Source organism: Heliangelus exortis, chromosome 1, assembly GCF_036169615.1.
Source record: "Heliangelus exortis chromosome 1, bHelExo1.hap1, whole genome shotgun sequence".
Lineage (NCBI taxonomy): Eukaryota > Metazoa > Chordata > Aves > Apodiformes > Trochilidae > Heliangelus > Heliangelus exortis.
The window spans coordinates 96,132,517-96,144,884 of NC_092422.1; positions in this window are offsets into that span (position 1 = coordinate 96,132,517).

Here is a 12,368-nt window from a genome sequence, read left to right on the forward strand (position 1 = left end):
GCAAACAGAGAATAGAACGATGCAGAAAATTGCTTGCCTTTTCTGCCATCCATATATGTGTGACACTTGGTGTTCTTAACCTTGTATTACATGAACAAAAGATCATAGAATCATAGAATTGGCTGGGTTGGAAGGGACCTCAGAGATCATCAAGTCCAACTCTTGATCCACTACTGCTGCAGTTAATAGACCATGGCACTGAGTGCCACATCCAGTCTCTTTTTAAATATCTCCAGGGACGGAGAATCCACCACTTCCCTGGGCAGCCCATTCCAATGCTTGATCACCCTCTCAGTAAAGAAATTCTTTCTAATGTCCAACCTAAACCTCCCCAGACACACCTTGAGACCGTGCCCTCTTGTCTTGCTGAGGGCTGCCTGGGAAAAGAGACCAACCCCCCCCTGGCTACACCCTCCTTTCAGGGAGTTGTAGAGAGTGATGAGGTCTCCTCTGAGCCTCCTCTTCTCCAGGCTGAACAGCCCCAGCTCCCTCAGCCTCTCCTCATAGGATCTGTGCTTGAGTCCCTTCACCAGCCTGGTTGCCCTCCTTTGGACCTGCTCCAGGACCTCGATATCCTTCCTGAACTGAGCTGAGAAATTCAAGATGCTGTAAAACAATTCTTGGTATCAATCACAAAACATCTATTAGGTTGAATGTTAGGAAGCATTTCTTCACTGAAGGGGTTATCAGACATAGAAACAGGCTGCCCAGAGCAGTGGTGGAGTCAACATCCCTGGAGGTATTTAAGAGCTGCATAGACATAATGCTTAGGGCTATGACTTAGTTAAGGTCTTGTCACCGTTAGGTTAGGGTTGGACTCAACAATCTTGGAGGTCTTTTGCAACCAAGGTGATTCTGTGATCTGTAATATTCACCATTCATTGACTATTGGCATTTTTCTTAAGAGTATGCTGTTTACTGGGGGGAAGCATGACATCAGGTTTAATGGCTGTACTTTAAAAAAGGAATTAGAGAATATGATTTTGGGGTGATATCACATGCATAACGGGCTTGCTTGCAGAAACCAAACACATTTTCATGCTATGTGAGTTTTAAAAATAAGACCATGATGAGTGTTATCCTATCGGAACAGCAAGATCAAGAATCATAATAATCATTCTGTTGGGTAGTTCTTTCAAAGCAGCTTGGGAAAGCAACTTTGATAGATTTTTGGAGCAATTAAAATATAATCCCAGTAACTGAAAAGTCTTGCTGGAAAAATCTCAGGGGAAAAGAAGGGAAAATATTACCTAATATTACATACGTGTTTGATTACTACCTTAGATTTTTTGGGATGCCATGCTCAGAATCTAAGTGGATTCACCTATAATTTCCCTGTCTTTTAGCTGAAACACAGTATTCTCCAGCTTTCACAACTGTGCTGTCATGTGCAGCTTTTGTCTAACAAAGTTTTACTACCTATGAAGTTAGCAAAAAACCAGAAAGTATTAATTTTACTTGTTTCGCTCACTGTTTTTTTTGTACAATAGCCTATCAGCTGGGATGAATAAAAGTGGAAGAATTAGGCTCTGGCAACAGAACCATTTTAAGCTATCATCACTGCATTTGAGTTGGTTTACAAGAACTGAGGGTCTGTAAACTTGATGTAACTGAACTTGTTTGTAAAGAAGCATCTCCATGGTGTTTTTGCAAGGATTACTTTATTTTTAAATTGAGTGATGACTGCTTATTCAATGCAAATGTAGTTTAGTACAGAACTTTGAGTCTTGGTGATGATTTCCTAATGGATATTTGTACTGAAATACATGTTCTCTGTGGAGACTCACGCTGCCAAGAGATTTAGCTGGATTTGCTTATTTGTCTTACATAAATTGGAATATTAAGGAAGCACCTTAAAATTAACCGAGCATTTTAGGGAAACTTACTGTAATAGCACAGTTACAAAAAAGCACAGAAAGACCATGTCTTGAAATAACTGGTGAAGACTTGTAAGGAAATCTGTGTGTCCTAGAGCAATTGTCAATGTTTTTTGGGACAGGAAAGCGGAGAGAAAAGGAAAAAGAAAAGGCAAAATACCCCCTCTTGCAAACCCAGTATATTGCACTTGCAGGAAAATGCTGTCTGCAGACAGAGTAATTTTCAGAGGAGCTCATAAACCAAATTGCTGAGCATCTCCAAAGTGAGTAATTATCCCAAATAGGATGCTTTCCTATGAACACTGAAAACACAATTAAAGTGGTACTAGGATAAATTATACAACAGTGAACAACAGCATTATTATAGTGAGGAAATGATGCACAATAAACAAGACACAGTTTCATAAACATTTGCACCACTAATTATGATTCCAGTTCTGAACATCTTATAGAAATTTTCATAAATATCTAAAATTGCTATCATTTTGGGTTAACATTTTATGAGAATAAGTCAGAAACATTGTTTCTACTCTGTTTCAAGTTGCTTTAAATAAAGAACTCTCCTTCATTTTAAGAGAAACTGAAAGTGATCTTGAAATTAATCAGATACTGAGACTCATGGTTTTCTGTGCAGGGAGTATAGTTTCCTGGATCACTTCTGGAACTGAATAAAGACAAATGCACATGAAAAATAACTTTATCCATGTAAAGAAGACTTCTACATTTTTGAAGATAGCAAGGTTGCTTGAAGTACAGTGTGCTAATTTGATTACAATATAAAACTTTGTGCTTACAAAAGAAATCAATAAGCTGAATTAATATGTCTGAAGGCATCATTGTATGCTTCTGTGTGTAGTGCAGCAAAAGTAGCATTTGAGAGATGAGACAAGGTGACTTGTATGAACTCTAGAGACAGGTTTTCATATCTTCCAGGTTACCTCATTGCTAGACTTGAAACTCTCTTCCTCCTCTCAGATGAGTCATTCAAAAAACACAACTCTCAACAGTTATTATCCCATCATTATCAGCTTCAGATTTTTGGGTGAGATTATGGACACATTGATTATTTTACCTGAAAATGAAACTGCTAATGATAAGGCGCTCCAGCTGGCTCAAATATAACTGCATACATATTCAGCAACATGGCAGTTGTGTGCTTTTTACCTCTTTTATGGGTTGCTTATAAACAGAATAGTTGCTACATGGTGAGAATTTGAAGAGCAGTTGTTTTTAAAGTGGCTGTGTGTGCAAAACACAGACCTTTCCCATTGCTCTTCTGTGACTGAAACTTTTTCCCTGAAGTGCTTTGAATGACAATGAATTTCAGTGGTAAAATATAAATCACATTTATTCAGCCATCCATACTTTCATTAAGAGTGAAGAATAAAAACATACAAAACCCCAGACCAAAGAAAGAAAATTTATCTATAGAATGTAAAATCAGATACCAAGTGAAAACAGTATTAAAAAAAAAATGTATGGATACTTTCAGATTGCAGTTCCATACTGTGATGCTAATAGTTCTGCACGTTTTAAGCACTGTCAAAATTAAATGGGATTCAGAGGCATCTGAGTACCCCAATCATAGAATAATAGAATCATCATTGTTGGAAAGGATATTCAAGATCATTGAGTCCAACCATCAGTCCTATACCACCTTAACCACTAAATCATCTCCTGAAGCACCACACCTACCCACTGTTTTAATAACCCCAGGGATGGCGACTCTACCACCTCCCTGAGCAACCTGTTCCAATGCTTCACCACACAGTGAATAAATTTTTCCTAATATCTAGCCTGAATCTCCCCTGGCGTAACTTGAACCCATTTCCTCTTGTCCTATTGCTAATTACTGTGCAGAAGAGGCCAACACCTGCCTCACTACAACCTCCTTTCAGGTAGCTGTAGAGAGCAATAAGATCTCTCCTCATCTCCAGGCTGAACAGCCCCAGCTCCTTCAGCCTCCCCTCATCAGACCTGTTCTCCAGACCCCTAATCAGCCCAACCTGCCCTTCTCTGCACCCTCTCCAGCACCTATATGTCCTTCCTATACTGCAACACCCCAAACTGCACACAACACTCAAGGTGTGGCCCCACAAAAGCTGACTACAAGGGTGAGATCAGCTCCCTGGCCCCACTGGTCACACTGTTCCTGATGCAGGCCAGGATGCCACTTGCCTTCTTGGCAACCTAAGCACACTGTCTGCTCATGTTCAGCAGGCTGTCAGTCAACACCCCCAGGGATCCCCATCACTGTCCCACTTTTTGTTGGAACTGTCTAATTCTTGATTTATATGTGATAAAAGTGAGCAAGGAGGTCTGATGGCTGATACAAGGGATGTCAGCAGTCCTTTTATGGAGGTCAAAAAACCTTTGTGGAGGACTCAGAAATAAGTATTTATATAGATAAATAGGACTGGGAGAAAGGGAACACATATCATTTTGAGTGTATTGGTTTCTCCAAGTGATAAAAGAACTGTGTCCACATATCCAGTTCCCAATATTGAGGAACGGCCATGATGAAAGGGTTCAGGTATGAGTTCAGGAAGATATCAACTAAAAATGACAGAAAATTCAAAGAATGTGGAATTAAACTCCATACTGTTACAAAGGCATGTGATCTAAATCTCATAGCTTATAACAGCAGCTATTTTTCAATTGATTTCAGACCCCAAATTTCAGAAGCTTTTATTCATAAAGAGACATCTGCTCCTTTACTGAGATGCTCTGAGTTTTTGACATTTTCGGAGTATTGAGCAACCTTGCCTAGTGGGAGGTGTCCCTGCCCATGGCCATGGGTTGTCACTAGATGATCTTTAAGGCCCCTTCCTACACAAACCATTCTATATTTCTATGAATTTATCATTACATCCCATGCTTTTCTTTCTGTCTTTCTAATATGCTTTTCATTATCCTTTAATGTCTGCTATAACTCTTAGTAAGGTAAATAATTAAGCACAGTGCAAGAGATGAGAAAGAATTCCTGGTTTATAGTGAAATATTTCTACACCCACAGATAGTGGTTTTTCAACAACAGCTGCCTTGGCCACATTTGAACTCCTTTCAAAGCCAAAGTGAAACACATATCTTCCATAATGCTTTTTAAAAAAATTGTCCTTATGGAAAAATTTTAAATTAATTTCCAAGATCCTTAAATAGAATAGAATAGACACTTCCTTTTTCATTGCTTTCTTGTTCAGATTTTCAATGTAAATAATGAATGCTTTCTAATAAATAACCGTTTGATTTAGCAAATGTCAGGGTGTTATGATATTTGTCTTAAAAAGTGCGTGTAGGGCAAAACTGGTATGGTTAAACAAATCTACATCATCCAAAGTACATAGACATATAAAACAGAATTTTGCTTTGGTGATAGATAGTCAGGGCCTGAGTGGACCGGGGAAAACATGTCTTTCTACTGAAATACTTGTAAATTGAGGCCCTACGAGATACTGGTTCTCAGTATTTAAGTTCTCTTTTTCAGGTATACGATGTCTGCTCATATATTCAAGGTCTTGGACTATTCAAAAGTGGTGGTTTATATATGTCCCAGAATAGTTGGAAGCATATGTACTTGAGATCTGTACTCAGAATTAGGCTCAGGTCATCCATCTGGCAATTTCTGATGTATTTTATACCCAGCATTTAACAATTTTTTTTAAATTATAAGAAACCATAGATAAAGCATGATGCTGCAGAATATTTACATTAGTGCAGAAGAAGCAAGATCATCAGGAAAAAAAAGCTAAGATATCCTTTTTTGTAACAACTGTGCCAGTAAAACTGATGAAATCATCACTTATGTTTTTGACAAGCAAGAGAAATCGGTGTACTCTTTATATTGCTCTTCTGACTTGTACTTCATTGGAAAAAGAAGGGGCGGAGGCTTGGCAAGGATCAATATTTGTCAGAAGAAGAGTTGGAAAGGGGAAAATACTATATATGGGATTCATAAAAGTTTTTTGTTAACAGTATTTTTGCCTGAAGGTTTTCTGTTTGTTTGTTTGTTTAATTTAGCAACTCAGCAGAACATAACCAGAACCTGTAGAAAGAATTCAAAACTGTTTTGGGACTGAATTGTTCCTTCTACTTACAGGAATACAGGGGAACAAGACCCATTGAAAAGGTATTAAAATAGAGTGGCACATCCATGACATTGTCTGCTTTGGACACAGGGTGCTTACTGAAGTAGAAGTTATGGTTTTTACCATCCTTGTTGGTGGAAAACATCATAAAGGATTATGCACAAAGTTTTCATTGAAATTTCCTTTGCAGAAAAAAGGAATTAGGAACTTACAGGGGGGGTGAAGAAGACAATTCAGCACAGGTCCTGCTGGTCACCAAGCTGACCAGGGGTCAGCAATGGGCCCTCACAGCAAAGAATACCAGCAACCTCCTGAGCTACGTTGTGCAGAGCATTTCCAGCAGATGAAGGGAGGTGGTGCTGCCCTCTGCTCTGCCCTGGTGAGACTCGTTTGCAGTGCTGGGTCCAATGCAGGACCAGCTTGGAGGGGAGGCTGAGAGATCTGGGAGTATTCATCCTGGAACAAAGGGCATTTGGGAGTATTTTAGTCAGTGTTGAAAAATACATAATGGGGGGCAGAAAAAACCCCACCATTTAAAAATAAGACTTACCCTGAGGATACAGCCTTTCCTCCTGTTGAGTGACTTCTATGATGCCACAGACACCAGCCATAGAGGGTGTTAAGAGGTGTTCATGATTTTTCATTTACATTACTTGCCAACAAATCTCCACTTGAAAATGTTTAAGCACAAGAAATATGAAAGTATTTCTTCTCTTTTTCCTTCTTAATAACACCCTTGTTGTGAAATTCCAAGCAGTCTTAAATAATGATCGATATAACTCTTGAGTTGCATTTTATATGTGTGATGAATTTAAATAATAACTGGAGTTATTAATAAGCTTCAGGAAAACTGTTAATTATTTTTTTAAAAAGAACTAGTAAAGCAGAAAGAATGACTCTTTGATTCAGACCAGTCATATTACATGTTACAAATGTCAAGTAAAAAAATTACCCTTAACAGCTCAGGCTGTTTGTAGAAAAATTATTTTGGGAGAGTGTTATGGAGCATTATGAGATATCAGAACCATTATCCAGTACTTTTTGTTTGCTCTCATGAGGTGGCTCTAACCAAAGAAATGGTTTGGCCTATTTTTAGGGGTAGGATAGTCAGCCTTACAGTGATTATTTGATAACAGCTAATACTCAGTTTTGATCCTTGTCCATATCTCAGTCTGTTTTCATTATTTCTTTGCATTATTCTTCCATTTTCTCTTTCTCTCTTTCTTTTTTAAAAACTCTTTAGATTGTTATTTATTCTCATGGTATTTTCCTTAATGGTCCCTATTATGATTTTGTTTCCTTAGCATCCCTTAGTACACAAGAAGAATTCTAAAAATCTTAGTTGGACACAATATTAACATTTTCCAAGGTATCATAATAACTATTGCAACTATATTTGCCAAAATCTCATTAAGAGTACATGTGACTGGAAGCCAAAGTTTCGATTTCTCACATCATTTAAACTGTCTCAAAAATCACAAAACTAACAGACAGTAATATATTATACAATGGCAGTGAACCTTTCCTGATTGATTTACTGCCCATGCTTGCAGCACTCTACTTGGGAATTATTTTGGTATTTTAATTGTGGTTTAAATGTGATTTAGAAATATGGGTCTGCATTTTTCATTCTGTGAAATGAAACCTCCTGTTGGTGTCCAGTGTGATTTCAGACTTTTTTTTCTATTCACAGTGAATATGATTTGCAGAGCTGAGAGGATGCCCTTTTATAGATAACCCTTTCACAGAAGTCAATAGAGTGGTCATTCAATGAGGGCTTTTCAATCTTTAGAAGCCTTTTTAAGGAAGGAGGGGAAAATGTTGCCTCTTGCTTTTGCTTTGACTTGAAGACCCAGAAGGTTTACAGTTACGTATTTGTGGGACTTCTATGTAAAACAATGTTCTTTTTGTCTGGGTACTGGTAATGTACTTTTTTTTTTCGCAACTATAAATTTTTTTCATGGAAAAAAAAAGGGGTGGGGGAAAGAAATACAAGCAGCTAAGCAGATAATTTTTTTTCTTTTTCTTTTTCGTTTTTTTTTTTTTTTTTTTTTTTTATTTTAGTGTTGCAGAGAGTTTAAGTGCAAAGATAAACATTTATATTTTTACAGCTATACCACCTTAAATACTAAAATGATACGATTTCTTTAACACTCCGTTCCACGTTCTATGCACATGGAGGATTCAAAAAGAGGGAAAATACTAATCTAGAAAAGAGAATATTTTCACAAAAATATGACAGTAAATAGAGAGCCAAGGCCTCTGGAAAAGTCTTATAAATGTTCAGAACAGCTGCAATATTTTCAATTAAGCGTCTACAATTCAAGCAAAGCAAGTATTTCACTTCCCTGAGTGTATTACCAGTTATATGCTGAGAGGAAAATTACTCTTAAATGACTGAATGGAAGTACTTACCATCTTGAGTGTTTGAAAACCCTCAGCTGGCAAAAGAGATACACCTCCCCTTGAAGACCAATAGATGTAAAAGCTGATGTACATGTGTGTTCACATGTAGGACAGAAGTACCCTTGAAGAGCTAAACAAGGAAATGGATTTTGCATTTGATTTTAAATTGTTATCAGCCTTTTTACTACTTTTAGTCCCAGAATACAAAGTCCTATACTCCAGAAAGTCCCACTGTGTATTTTTCATCGATGCTGGGTTGGACAAGAGAGTTGTAATTTGCTTGGGATTCAATTACAGATCACAGAAGCAAAAAAAGAATTAGGTTGCAAAGGACCTCTGGAGAGCAGGTAGTCTTCCCTTTCTTACTTAAAAAGGGATAATTTAAAAATTAAAACAAAGTATACTCAGAGCTTTATGAAGGCTACAGAGGAATTGCCATTCTCCTGAGTAGCAAATACAAGGTAGGCATTTCAAGAGATTGTAGACTAAGAAGTAGAGAGTCAGTGGTTGCTGCTGTACTGTGCATTAGATGAAAAGCATTTCAGAAGTTTTTGAGGGCTTTTTGTTGTGGTTTTTTCGACAGCGGTGAGTTTAGAAACATCTAAAAACATTGTTTGGTGTAGGAGTATCAATTTGACACAGTAGAAAAAAAAATGTGTCAGTGGACAACCCTATGAATGGCTCAAAACCCCTCCAAACTATCAGTTGATAGTCAAGTGTTTCACGCTTTCCAAAAGCAATAGCTGATAATTGCAGATACTCTTCTTCACATGAACGATTCATTCATTTTAAAAAAAGCCTTTAAAATTTCCATCATTATCAAAGATTTATGGCAATGAGTTTGAAAAAGTTGTACAAGAAAGTATTTTCTTTATTCATTCTGAATTTGTGTATGTCTTATTGTACCCCATGGAAATGATATCAATAGTATAATCTTCCATCTTCCATCATAATGTATATATTAAACAATGCAAGGATCAAATACTTTCTATTGCCTGGAATTATCTCTATGTGTAAATTGTTCTATGAAAACTGAAAGGTATGCTTATTGGTAAAACAGTCCAATCTAAACCCAAAAGCATTATGTTAATTAAGGCTGATTACTTAGAGAGTATCTGGGGGAACAATAGTCAGAAAAACAGACCAAGGAAGCACTCCAGAGTTCTATTAGAGAAGAAATTGCAACCCTCTGTCCCTTTGACAGCCATAAGAAAAGATAAAGTACAGATCAGTCTCCCCAGTTTCAAATATCATAAGGGCAGATAGTCTGCTGTAGTCTGATTTCATATACTCTACCAGAAGGATGCTGGGCACTATATCTGCTGAAAAGCAAAGAAAAAAGAAGCTTACAGAACGTGTGCATTCACATACACATTCATACCCACAGAGAGCAATTCCTGACAAATTTATCTATTTTGACAGTAGGACCAACTGGATTATACTTGACATGTGTGAGGTAATGGTGTATTATTATTGATCTGTTTCTATTTATTCTTTTACTATAATTTTAAGTCTTAAACTTGATCTCTGTCTTCTTCTGTTTCTTATTTTGCTGTCATGCTAACACTATTATTTTCTATGTGTCTCTTGTAAGGGTAGATACTTTTTTTAATGTACAATTGTTGGTACCTTTATGAATGATTCATGAATGATTCAAAGATCAACCATTACATCAAATGGCTTTTTTTCAGAGGAGTCTATTTTTTCATAATGCAGCTCAGTCTTGACCAGGGTATTTTTTAATCCTTTAAAGGAGGGAAAAGGGTTTTATAGCTGACAAATTGAAAAGGGAAAAAAATTAATTTATATTCCAATCTTTTACACTGGATTCACTTTATAAAAACAATACTTAAGAATTATGTTTCAATAATGAAACAATATGTTTCAATAATGTTGCAATAAAAAAGAAACAAGGTCAAATAAAATGGCAGTTGGTTGCAGTTGATGATCTCAGGGGTCCTTTCCAACCATGACTATTCTGTGATTCTCTGGAAAAAAGCTTATCTCAATTAATACTGACTCGAGGCTTTATACCTGTATAATTTTATAACACAGTGGCAAAAAACCATCTAATTGTCCCACAGAAATGCTGAAATAATTTCTCTTATTTGAGGCAACAAAACCGAGCCACTGTTCATGAAAATAGAGCAACTCAGAATTATTACGGCACTTTTGACAGACTCAGCAAATGCCCCTATAACTGACCGAGATTTGTGCAAATGGTGTTTGTCTGATTTTCCAGAATATTAAATAATTTCAAATGAAAATATGAAATTTTGAATTAAAAAATATACTAAGTTGCACAACTAATATGTTCGACAGAATCCTGTACATACATGGTGGGCAGTAATTTGTAATTAATATCTTTCTGCTGAGTAATCCAATAACAAAGAACAAAAGAGGGGGTTTTTGTTTCAAATTCTAGCCTAAAGAATGTATTTGTATTTGTAATGACAATTTTCATTCTCTGAAATGAGAGAAACAAGAAGAAAACATAAAATAGTCCATTAAAACTAAATTCTTCTGCTTGTGTCTGACCTGCTTGTCAGGAACTGCATGCCCCTGTAATTGAAGTCAGCTATCCATACCAGTACTTGTGAGGAACTCTCTTACTCCACCCTAGTCCTCTAATCCAGAGATTAACAACATTTCGAGTAATAAAATGAATCACACCTCTAATTACTGGGGGGTTAGAAGGAGAAAAAAGAAGCTGCTGTAAGTTGTTTGGTCTTAAATACCTGAATAAGAAAAGTAGACTTTTGACTGCTGGGGTAATTTTCAAGAACATATCCTGGTCATTCAGTGTAATGTTGTTTTCCATGACATCATTTTCCACCCTTTTTAAAGCAATCTTCCATTATCATGAATAAGAATAATCAGTTGAATTCCCTGAAGTCTGTGCTGAATATTTATTTCTTAGAATTACCTTAGGCTTTAGCACACAAACAAAACAGGTGGTTGCCAAAGGCATGAAAATATTAAAAGCAGCAAAGTGGTTACTGAGGGATTGAGAAAGAAACTGTACTCCTTGAAGATCACATTTTCTTTAATTTCTTCTAGGAAGTAAAAATCTGAAGTCAGTTTTGAGGAAAAATGGAAGTAGTAGTGAAAGGGAGAAAAGACATGTTTAGATACTTTTGGGGGTTTACCTGTCACACGATAGAGTGGTTAATTTTAAGTTGCATATAACTATTTCATCAGACCTCAGAAACACAGTTTTTAACATTTAGTAGGTATTAGCTGGTTTCCTGGTATTCCCCCTGAATTCTGGGGGAATTCTCTATTCCCCCTCTACAGTTCCAGCATTCTTTACCTATTCAGCACTGATGTATTTAGGTAGGCAGAAATAGGCACATATATTTGTGCCTCTGTGTGACTGTGTGTACAGGTTTATGTTTAAAAATTATACATGAATACATATTTGTTTATGCATATGTACATATATAAGAAAGTATTTATGCTATTGCTTTCTCTCCCTGTTTGTACACGGCCTTCATTCTGGAAGCAATAAGGTGATTTGTTATGGATTTATTGGGAAATATTTATTTATTATTACAGTTGAAAGTTGGAGAAAAAATCTGCAGCATAGCTGCTAATCAGAGTCAAGGAGATTGTTCCTTCTGTTTCTCAGAAACAGGGTTAGTTAGTCCCATAGCTTGGAAAGTGATGTAAATGAACTTTGCCGTTTATACATGAATAATATACACATATATATATATATATATGTAAAATACAGAGCCTTTAGGAGAACTGTAGGGGCATCTGCACTAAGAAAAATTCTGTCTTCAAAAATTTGTACTGATTCAGTAACCACACTGAGGCTCACTTTCTTTTCCACCTATATTTAGCTCACAACTAAATACGTTTTATTATTTCATAGCACTGGTTTAGGGAAGTAATACTTGGCTTCAGAAGAATTAGTCATCTAACTGAAGTCTTTACTCCATACTTTCCTTCTAAGTTTCATAGGGAAAAGCACAAACCAAGAACCAGTTTGATC